We start from the raw sequence: 11,042 nt of genomic DNA, 5'->3' as shown, positions 1-11,042 counted from the left end.
TAACCTAAAACCTAACCTAACCTAAAACAACCTAACCTAACTTAACCTAACCTAAAAACTAACCTAACCTAACCTAATCTAACCTAACCTAACCTAACCTAACATAAAAACTAAACTTACCTAACCTAAAACTTAACCTAACCTAAATTAACCTAACCTAACCTAACCTAACCTAACCTAACCTAACCTAACCTAACCTAACCTAACCTAACCTAACCTAACCTAACCTAACCTAACCTAACCTAACCTAACCTAACCTAACCTAAACTAACCTAACCTAACCTAACCTAATCTAACCTAACCTAACCTAACCTAACCTAACCTAACCTAACCTAACCTAACCTAACCTAACCTAACCTAACCTAACCTAACCTAACCTAACCTAACCTAACCTAACCTAACCTAACCTAACCTAACCTAACCTAACCTAACCTAACCTAACCTAACCTAACCTAACCTAACCTAACCTAACCTAACCTAACCTAACCTAACCTAACCTAACCTAACCTAACCTAACCTAACCTAACCTAACCTAACCTAACCTAACCTAACCTAACCTAACCTAACCTAACCTAACCTAACCTAACCTAACCTAACCTAACCTAACCTAACCTAACCTAACCTAACCTAACCTAACCTAACCTAACCTAACCTAACCTAACCTAACCTAACCTAACCTAACCTAACCTAACCTAACCTAACCTAACCTAACCTAACCTAACCTAACCTAACCTAACCTAACCTAACCTAACCTAACCTAACCTAACCTAACCTAACCTAACCTAACCTAACCTAACCTAACCTAACCTAACCTAACCTAACCTAACCTAACCTAACCTAACCTAACCTAACCTAACCTAACCTAACCTAACCTAACCTAACCTAACCTAACCTAACCTAACCTAACCTAACCTAACCTAACCTAACCTAACCTAACCTAACCTAACCTAACCTAACCTAACCTAACCTAACCTAACCTAACCTAACCTAACCTAACCTAACCTAACCTAACCTAACCTAACCTAACCTAACCTAACCTAACCTAACCTAACCTAACCTAACCTAACCTAACCTAACCTAACCTAACCTAACCTAACCTAACCTAACCTAACCTAACCTAACCTAACCTAACCTAACCTAACCTAACCTAACCTAACCTAACCTAACCTAACCTAACCTAACCTAACCTAACCTAACCTAACCTAACCTAACCTAACCTAACCTAACCTAACCTAACCTAACCTAACCTAACCTAACCTAACCTAACCTAACCTAACCTAACCTAACCTAACCTAACCTAACCTAACCTAACCTAACCTAACCTAACCTAACCTAACCTAACCTAACCTAACCTAACCTAACCTAACCTAACCTAACCTAACCTAACCTAACCTAACCTAACCTAACCTAACCTAACCTAACCTAACCTAACCTAACCTAACCTAACCTAACCTAACCTAACCTAACCTAACCTAACCTAACCTAACCTAACCTAACCTAACCTAACCTAACCTAACCTAACCTAACCTAACCTAACCTAACCTAACCTAACCTAACCTAACCTAACCTAACCTAACCTAACCTAACCTAACCTAACCTAACCTAACCTAACCTAACCTAACCTAACCTAACCTAACCTAACCTAACCTAACCTAACCTAACCTAACCTAACCTAAACCTAACCTAACATAACCTAACCTAAAACCTAATCTAACCTAACATAACCTAACATAATCTAAAATATAACCTAACCTAACCTATCCTAAGCTACCATAACCTAACCTAACCTAAAACCTAACCTACCCTAAAACCTAACCTACCCTAACCTAACCTAAAACCTAACCTAAGCTAACAAACTAATCTAACCTAACCTAACCTAACCTAACCTAACCTAACAACCTAACCTAACCTAACCTAACCTAACAAACCTAACCTAACCTAACAACCTAACCTAAACCTAACCTAACCTAACCTAACCTAACCTAAACCTAACCTAACATAACCTAACCTAACCTAACTTAACCTAATCTAACCTAACCTAACCTAACCTAACCTAATCTAACCTAACCTAACCTAAAACCTAACCTAATCTAACCTAAAACTTAACCTAACCTAACCTAACCTAAAAACTAACCTAACCTAACCTAACAAACTAATCTAACCTAACATAACCTAACAACCTAACCTAACCTAACCTAACCTAACCTAACCTAACCTAACCTAACCTAACAACTTAACCTAACCTAACCTAACAACCTAAACTAACAATATAACCTAACCTAACCTAACCTAACCTAAACCTAACCTAACCTAACCTAACCTGACCTAAACTAAAACTTAAAACTAACCTAACTTAACCTAACCTAAAAACTAACCTAACCTAACCTAAAAACTAACCTAACCTAATCTATCCTAAAACCTAACCTAACCTAACCTAACTTAAACTAACCTAAAACCTAACCTAACCTAACCTAAAAACCTAACCTAACATAACCTAACCTAAAACCTAATCTAACCTAACATAACCTAAAATAATCTAAAATCTAACCTAACCTAACCTAAAACCTAACCTAACCTATCCTAACCTAACCTAACCTAACCTAAAACCTAACCTAGCCTAACCTAACCTAACCTAACCTAAAACCTAACCTAAGCTAACAAACTAATCTAACCTAAACTAACCTAAAACCAAACCTAACCTAACCTGAATCCTAACCTAACCTAGCCTAACCTAACCTAACCTAACCTAACCTAAAACCTAACCTAGCCTAACCTAACCTAAAACCTAACCTAAGCTAACAAACTAATCTAACCTAACCTAACCTAACCTAAAACCAAACCTAACCTAACCTGAATCCTAACCTAACCTAACCTAGCCTAACCTAACCTAATCTAAGCTAACCTAACCTAAAACCTAACCTAATCTATAACCTAACCTAGCCTAACCTAACCTAACCTAACCTAACCTAAAACCTAACCTAAAACCTAACCTAAGCTAACAAACTAATCTAACCTAACCTAACCTAAACCCAAAATCAAACCTAACCTAACCTGAATCCTAACCTAACCTAACCTAACCTAACCTAACCTAACCTAACCCATGCTAACAACATCATTACAATTCCAAAGAACTCTTTTTTGCCGTTAAATGACAAAATTAGGGCATCAATATGAGACTTTTCTAAGAAACGTGTTGATATCGAGAAAACGTCTAGACAAATTGTATGCTAAGAAATTGAAATTTCAGTGAAAGATTTCTTCTGACTTTTATAAAACATCTAGAAAACTAACATTTTTAACGTGTTTTCATTATTACAAACGAACAAGCTAAGAAGTTATTTCAATTTCTTTGTAACCAAACAACACTGGCAGTCAAAAAGCCAAGAATATTTTTTTTTTTATAAAGACGTCACTGAAAGCAATTTTTTTGAGCCTCATTGCAACAATTCTTTTGACATGAATAAAACGTCTAAAAACGTGTCATCCTTACATTGTTAATCAATAATAAACTGAAGCAATCACATATCATATGTTGACATAATTAAAACAGCCATCACAAGAGCCATAGAATCGATGCGTCAAAACGTCAAAACGTGAGCCAAAGAAGTTGTTTTATCCTCATTTATACAAAAACACTTTTTCCACATAGATATAATATCTAAGTTATTCTAGCTTTGTGGCAACAATTACAGAACATGCTTTGATAGATGCACGAAATATAGACTCATATCAGTGACAACCAAATGAAATGTGTAGACATCCGAAAACAAAGACGCCATAGAATTTATGCGTATAGGCGCTACAATGCCATTTTCTTTAAAGCTACAGATCAGAAGCTGTAACAAATTAAGAGAAATTGTATACGCACGTTAAAACATTTTTTCTTTTGCTGTAAAAACGACAAAATCAGGAATTTGTCTTGACAAGCTAAATAAACGTGTTGACAAGAAAACATCGAGACAACATATTTTCAAAGCCTTGGACCATCTTCATTGGCATCATTACAAAAGCTATAAGAAGTATGCATATCAAAACGACAGCAAAAGAAGTTTTCAACAATTTTTTTGTTGTGACATAGATGAAACAATTAATAAAGTGTTGACATCAATAGAACATCCAAGAACGTAGAAATATTAAACCTTCATAGAGATAAAGCAATATCTATTGAATCTCAGGAGCTAAAAGATTATTTTTGGTAAGCAAATTACAACGAAAGCAGTTGTTTTAACCTCGTTGTAACAAAAACAATTGACCAATAAAAATGAGTCATATGTTGACATTAAAACAGCCAAAGTCAATGAATATATGCATACAGACGCCAAATCACGATTTGAATAAGAAAACAACTTTATTGCAACAAAAACAGTGCTTATGTTTTGATATTAATAATAATTATTGCAACAAGTAAATATGTATGAAAACAACTGAAAAAACAGAACATTTGTTTTGACAATGAAGCTAAATGATTTATTGTCAAAACAAAGAAAACAAATATAAAGACCTAAAAACACGTGAACGTCAACAAAACAGTCACCGACCTAACAAACTAATCTAACCTAACCTAACCTACCAACCTACCAACCTAACCTAACCTAAAACCTAAACTAACCTAACCTAAAACAACCTAACCTAACTTAACCTAACCTAAAAACTAACCTAACCTAATCTAACCTAAACATAAAACCTAAATTAACCTAACCTAAAACTTAACCTAACCTAACTTAACCTAACCTAAAAACTAACCCAACCTAACCTAATCTAACCTAAACATAAAACCTAAACTAACCTAACCTAAAACTTAACCTAACCTAACTTAACCTAACCTAACCTAACCTAAAAACTAACCTAACCTAACCAAACCTAATCTAACCTAACCTAATCTATCCTAAAACCTAACCTAACTTAAACTAACCTAAAACCTAACCTAATCTAACCTAGCCTAACCTACCCTAAACTAACCTAAAACCTAACCTAAAAACTAACCTAACCTAACCTAAGCTAACAAACTAATCTAACCTAACCTAACAACCTAACCTGACCTAACCTAAAACTTAGTCTAACCTAACCTAACCTAACCTAAAACCTAACCTAACCTAAACTAACCTAACTTAACCTAACCTAACGTAACCTAACCTAAAAACTAACCTAACCTAACCTAACCTAATCTAGCCTAACGTAACCTAACCTAAAACCTAACCTAACCTAAAAACTAACCTAACCTAACCTAACAAACTAATCTAACCTAACCTAACCTAACCTAACCTAACCTAACCTAACCTAACAACTTAACCTAACCTAACCTAACCTAACCTAACAACCTAAAGTAACCTAACAACGTAACCCAACCTAACCTAACCTAAAACCTAACCTAACCTAACCTAACCTAAACTAAAACTTAAAACTAACCTAACCTAACCTTTTAGGTTAGGTTAGCTTAGTTTTTACTAACCTAACCTAATCTAACCTAACCGTACCTATCCTAAAACCTAACATAACCTAACCTAACTTAAATTAACCTAACCTAACCTAACCTGACCTAACCTAACCTAACCTAAAACCTAACCTAACATAATCTAAGCAAAAACCTAACCTAACCTAACCTAAAACCTAACCTAACCTAACCTAACCTACCCTACTCTAACCTAAAGCCTAAGCAAGCCTAACCTAATCAAACCTAAAACCTAACCTAACCTAACGGAACGTAACCCATGCTAACATCATTACAATTCCAAAGAACTCATTTTTGCCGTAAAATGACAAAATTAGGACATCAATATTAAACTTCTAAGAAACGTGTTGATATCGAGAAAACGTTTAAACAAAATTTATGCTAAGAAATTGAAATTTCAATGAAAGATTCCTTCTGACTTTTATAAAACAATCCTAAAACTAAAATTTTTAATGTTTTCATTATTACAAAAGCGTGTTAGTATGAAACGAACAAGCTAAGAAATTATATCGATTTCTTTGTAACCAAACAACATTGGCAGTCAAAAACCCTAGAATGTTTTTTTTTTTTTATATAGACGTCATTGAAAGCAATTTTTTGAACCTCATTGCAACAATTCTTTTGACATGAATAAAACGTCTAAAAACGTGTCATCCTTACGTTGTTAATCAATAATTTTCACATCTATAAACTATGTTGACATAATTCAAACAGCCATCATCACAAAAGCCATAGAATCGATGCGTCAAAACGTCAAAACGTGAGCCAAACAAGTTGTTTTATCATTTATACAAAAACACTTTTTCCACATAGATATAATATCTAAGTTATTCTAGCTTTGTGGCAACAATTACAGAACATGCTTTGATATCAATAATAGATTCACGAAATATATACTCATATCAATAAGACAACCAAATGATATGTGTAGGCATCCAAAAACAAAGACGCCTAATCTAAAACCTAACCTAACCTAACCTAGCCTAACCTAAAACCTAACCTAACCTAACCTAAAACCTAACCTAACATAACCTAAGCTAACAAACTAATCTAACCTAACCTAACCTAACCTAACAACCTTACCTAACCTAACCTAACCTAACCTAACCTAACCTAACCTAACCTAACAAACTAATCTAACCTAACCTAACCTAACCTAACCTAAAACCTAACCTAACCTAACCTAACCTAAAACATAACCTAACCTAACCTAACCTAACTTAACCTAACCTAAAAACTAACCTAACCTAACCTAACCTAATCTAACCTAACCTAACCTAACCTAACCTAACCTAACCTAACCTAACCTAACCTAACCTAAAACTTAACCTAACCTAACCTAAAAACTAACCTAACCTAACAAACTAATCTAAACTAACCTAACCTAACCTAACAACCTAACCTAACCTAACCTAACTTAACAACTTAACCTAATCTAACCTAACAACCTAAACTAACCTAACAACGTAACCTAACCTAACCTAAAACCTAACCTAACCTAACCTAACCTGACCTAAACTAAAACTTAAAACTAACCTAAGTTAACCTAACTTAACCTAACCTAAAAACTAACCTAACCTAACCTAAAAACTAACCTAACCTAATCTATCCTAAAACCTAACCTAACCTAACCTAACTTAAACTAACCTAAAACCTAACCTAATCTAAAAACTAACCTAACCTACCCTAACCTAACCTACCCTAAAACCTAACCTACCCTAACCTAACCTAAAACCTAACCTAACCTAACCTAACCTAACCTAACCTAACCTAACCTAACCTAACCTAACCTAACCTAACCTAACCTAACCTAACCTAACCTAACCTAACCTAACCTAACCTAACCTAACCTAACCTAACCTAACCTAACCTAACCTAACCTAACCTAACCTAACCTAACCTAACCTAACCTAACCTAACCTAACCTAACCTAACCTAACCTAACCTAACCTAACCTAACCTAACCTAACCTAACCTAACCTAACCTAACCTAACCTAACCTAACCTAACCTAACCTAACCTAACCTAACCTAACCTAACCTAACCTAACCTAACCTAACCTAACCTAACCTAACCTAACCTAACCTAACCTAACCTAACCTAACCTAACCTAACCTAACCTAACCTAACCTAACCTAACCTAACCTAACCTAACCTAACCTAACCTAACCTAACCTAACCTAACCTAACCTAACCTAACCTAACCTAACCTAACCTAACCTAACCTAACCTAACCTAACCTAACCTAACCTAACCTAACCTAACCTAACCTAACCTAACCTAACCTAACCTAACCTAACCTAACCTAACCTAACCTAACCTAACCTAACCTAACCTAACCTAACCTAACCTAACCTAACCTAACCTAACCTAACCTAACCTAACCTAACCTAACCTAACCTAACCTAACCTAACCTAACCTAACCTAACCTAACCTAACCTAACCTAACCTAACCTAACCTAACCTAACCTAACCTAACCTAACCTAACCTAACCTAACCTAACCTAACCTAACCTAACCTAACCTAACCTAACCTAACCTAACCTAACCTAACCTAACCTAACCTAACCTAACCTAACCTAACCTAACCTAACCTAACCTAACCTAACCTAACCTAACCTAACCTAACCTAACCTAACCTAACCTAACCTAACCTAACCTAACCTAACCTAACCTAACCTAACCTAACCTAACCTAACCTAACCTAACCTAACCTAACCTAACCTAACCTAACCTAGCCTAACCTAACCTAAAACCTAACCTAAGCTAACAAACTAATCTAACCTAACCTAACCTAACCTAAAACCAAACCTAACCTAACCTGAATCCTAACCTAACCTAACCTAGCCTAACCTAACTAATCTAAGCTAACCTAACCTAAAACCTAACCTAATCTATAACCTAACCTAGCCTAACCTAACCTAACCTAACCTAACCTAAAACCTAACCTAAAACCTAACCTAAGCTAACAACTAATCTAACCTAACCTAACCTAAACCCAAATCAACCTAACCTAACCTAATCCTAACCTAACCTAACCTAACCTAACCTAACCTAACCTAACCCATGCTAACAACATCATTACAATTCCAAAGAACTCTTTTTTGCCGTTAAATGACAAAATTAGGGCATCATATGAGACTTTTCTAAGAAACGTGTTGATATCGAGAAAACGTCTAGACAAATTGTATGCTAAGAAATTGAAATTTCAGTGAAAGATTTCTTCTGACTTTTATAAAACATCTAGAAAACTAACATTTTTAACGTGTTTTCATTTTACAAACGAACAAGCTAAGAAGTTATTTCAATTTCTTTGTAACCAAACAACACTGGCAGTCAAAAAGCCAAGAATATTTTTTTTTTTATAAAGACGTCACTGAAAGCAATTTTTTGAGCCTCATTGCAACAATTCTTTTGACATGAATAAAACGTCTAAAAACGTGTCATCCTTACATTGTTAATCAATAATTTTCACATCTATAATAAACTGAAGCAATCACATATCATATGTTGACATAATTAAAACAGCCATCACAAGAGCCATAGAATCGATGCGTCAAAACGTCAAAACGTGAGCCAAAGAAGTTGTTTTATCCTCATTTATACAAAAACACTTTTTCCACATAGATATAATATCTAAGTTATTCTAGCTTTGTGGCAACAATTACAGAACATGCTTTGATAGATGCACGAATATAGACTCATATCAGTGACAACCAAATGAAATGTGTAGACATCCGAAAACAAAGACGCCATAGAATTTATGCGTATAGGCGCTACAATGCCATTTTCTTTAAAGCTACAGATCAGAAGCTGTAACAAATTAAGAGAAATTGTATACGCACGTTAAAACATTTTTTCTTTTGCTGTAAAAACGACAAAATCAGGAATTTGTCTTGACAAGCTGAATAAACGTTTTGTCAAGAAAACATCGAAACATATTTTCAAAGCCTTGGACCATCTCATTGGCATCATTACAAAAGCTATAAGAAGTATGCATATCAAAACGACAGCAAAAAAGTTTTCAACAATTTTTTGTTGTGACATAGATGAAACAATTAATAAGTGTTGACATCAATAGAACATCCAAGAACGTAGAAATATTAAACCTTCATAGGATAAAGCAATATCTATTGAATCTCAGGAGCTAAAAGATTATTTTTGGTAAGAAAATGACAAAGAAAGCAGTTGTTTTAACTTCGTTGTAACAAAAACAATTGACCAATGAAAATGAGTTATATGTTGACATTAAAACAGCCAAAGTCAATGAATATATGCATACAGACGCCCAAATCACGATTTGAATAAGAAAACAACTTTATTGCAACAAAAACAGTGCTTATGTTTTGATATAATAATAATTATTGCAACAAGTAAATATGTATGAAAACAACTGAAAAAACAGAACATTTGTTTTGACAATGAAGCTAAATGATTTATTGTCAAAACAAAGAAAACAAATATAAAGACCTAAAAACACGTGAACGTCAACAAAACAGTCACCGACCTAACAAACTAATCTAAACTAACCTAACCTACCAACCTACCAACCTAACCTAACCTAAAACCTAAACTAACCTAACCTAAAACAACCTAACTAACTAACCTAACCTAAAAACTAACCTAACCTAATCTAACCTAAACATAAAACCTAAATTAACCTAACCTAAACTAACCTAACCTAACTTAACCTAACCTAAAACTAACCTAACTAACCTAACTAACCTAAACTAACCTAACCTAACCTAACCTAACCTAACCTAACCTAACCTAACCTAACCTAACCTAACCTAACCTAACCTAACCTAACCTAACCTAACCTAACCTAACCTAACCTAACCTAACCTAACCTAACCTAACCTAACCTAACCTAACCTAACCTAACCTAACCTAACCTAACCTAACCTAACCTAACCTAACCTAACCTAACCTAACCTAACCTAACCTAACCTAACCTAACCTAACCTAACCTAACCTAACCTAACCTAACCTAACCTAACCTAACCTAACCTAACCTAACCTAACCTAACCTAACCTAACCTAACCTAACCTAACCTAACCTAACCTAACCTAACCTAACCTAACCTAACCTAACCTAACCTAACCTAACCTAACCTAACCTAACCTAACCTAACCTAACCTAACCTAACCTAACCTAACCTAACCTAACCTAACCTAACCTAACCTAACCTAACCTAACCTAACCTAACCTAACCTATCCTAAAACCTAACCTAACTTAAACTAACCTAAAACCTAACTTAACCATACCTGACCTAACCTAACGTAAAACCTAACCTAACATAACCTAACCTAAAACCTAATCTAACCTAACATAATCTAAAATCTAACCTAACCTAACCTAAAACCTAACCTAACCTATCCTAACCTACCCTAACCTAACCTAACCTAAAACCTAACCTAGCTTAACCTAACCTAACCTAACCTAAAACCTAACCTAACCTAACCTAACCTAACCTAAAACCTAACCTAACCTAACCTAACCTAACCTAAAACCAAACCTAACCTAACCTAAATCCTAACCTAACCTAACCTAGCCTAACCTAACCTAACCTAACCTAACCTAACCTAAC

At 34.8% G+C, this 11,042-nt stretch overlaps 2 long non-coding RNA genes across 2 annotated transcripts; both read right to left on the bottom strand.

Annotated features, from left to right (window-relative positions):
• Positions 1–1,534: 1,534 nt before the first annotated feature.
• LOC139760409 (uncharacterized) lies at positions 1,535–4,947 on the bottom strand. The gene is made up of 3 exons (XR_011715335.1): positions 4,903–4,947; positions 2,306–2,429; positions 1,535–1,715 (listed from the first exon to the last, which is right to left on the bottom strand). It is a non-coding gene; the product is annotated as an uncharacterized lncRNA (long non-coding RNA).
• A 417-nt stretch (positions 4,948–5,364) lies between these two features.
• Positions 5,365–10,778, bottom strand: LOC139760408 (uncharacterized). Its single transcript, XR_011715334.1, has 3 exons — positions 10,688–10,778; positions 7,001–7,076; positions 5,365–5,411 (listed from the first exon to the last, which is right to left on the bottom strand). It is a non-coding gene; the product is annotated as an uncharacterized lncRNA (long non-coding RNA).
• Positions 10,779–11,042: the final 264 nt, after the last annotated feature.

This window comes from Panulirus ornatus, chromosome 36 (genome assembly GCF_036320965.1).
Source record: "Panulirus ornatus isolate Po-2019 chromosome 36, ASM3632096v1, whole genome shotgun sequence".
In the NCBI taxonomy this organism is placed as follows: Eukaryota; Metazoa; Arthropoda; class Malacostraca; order Decapoda; family Palinuridae; genus Panulirus; species Panulirus ornatus.
This window is presented reverse-complemented; position numbering and strand designations above follow the sequence as displayed.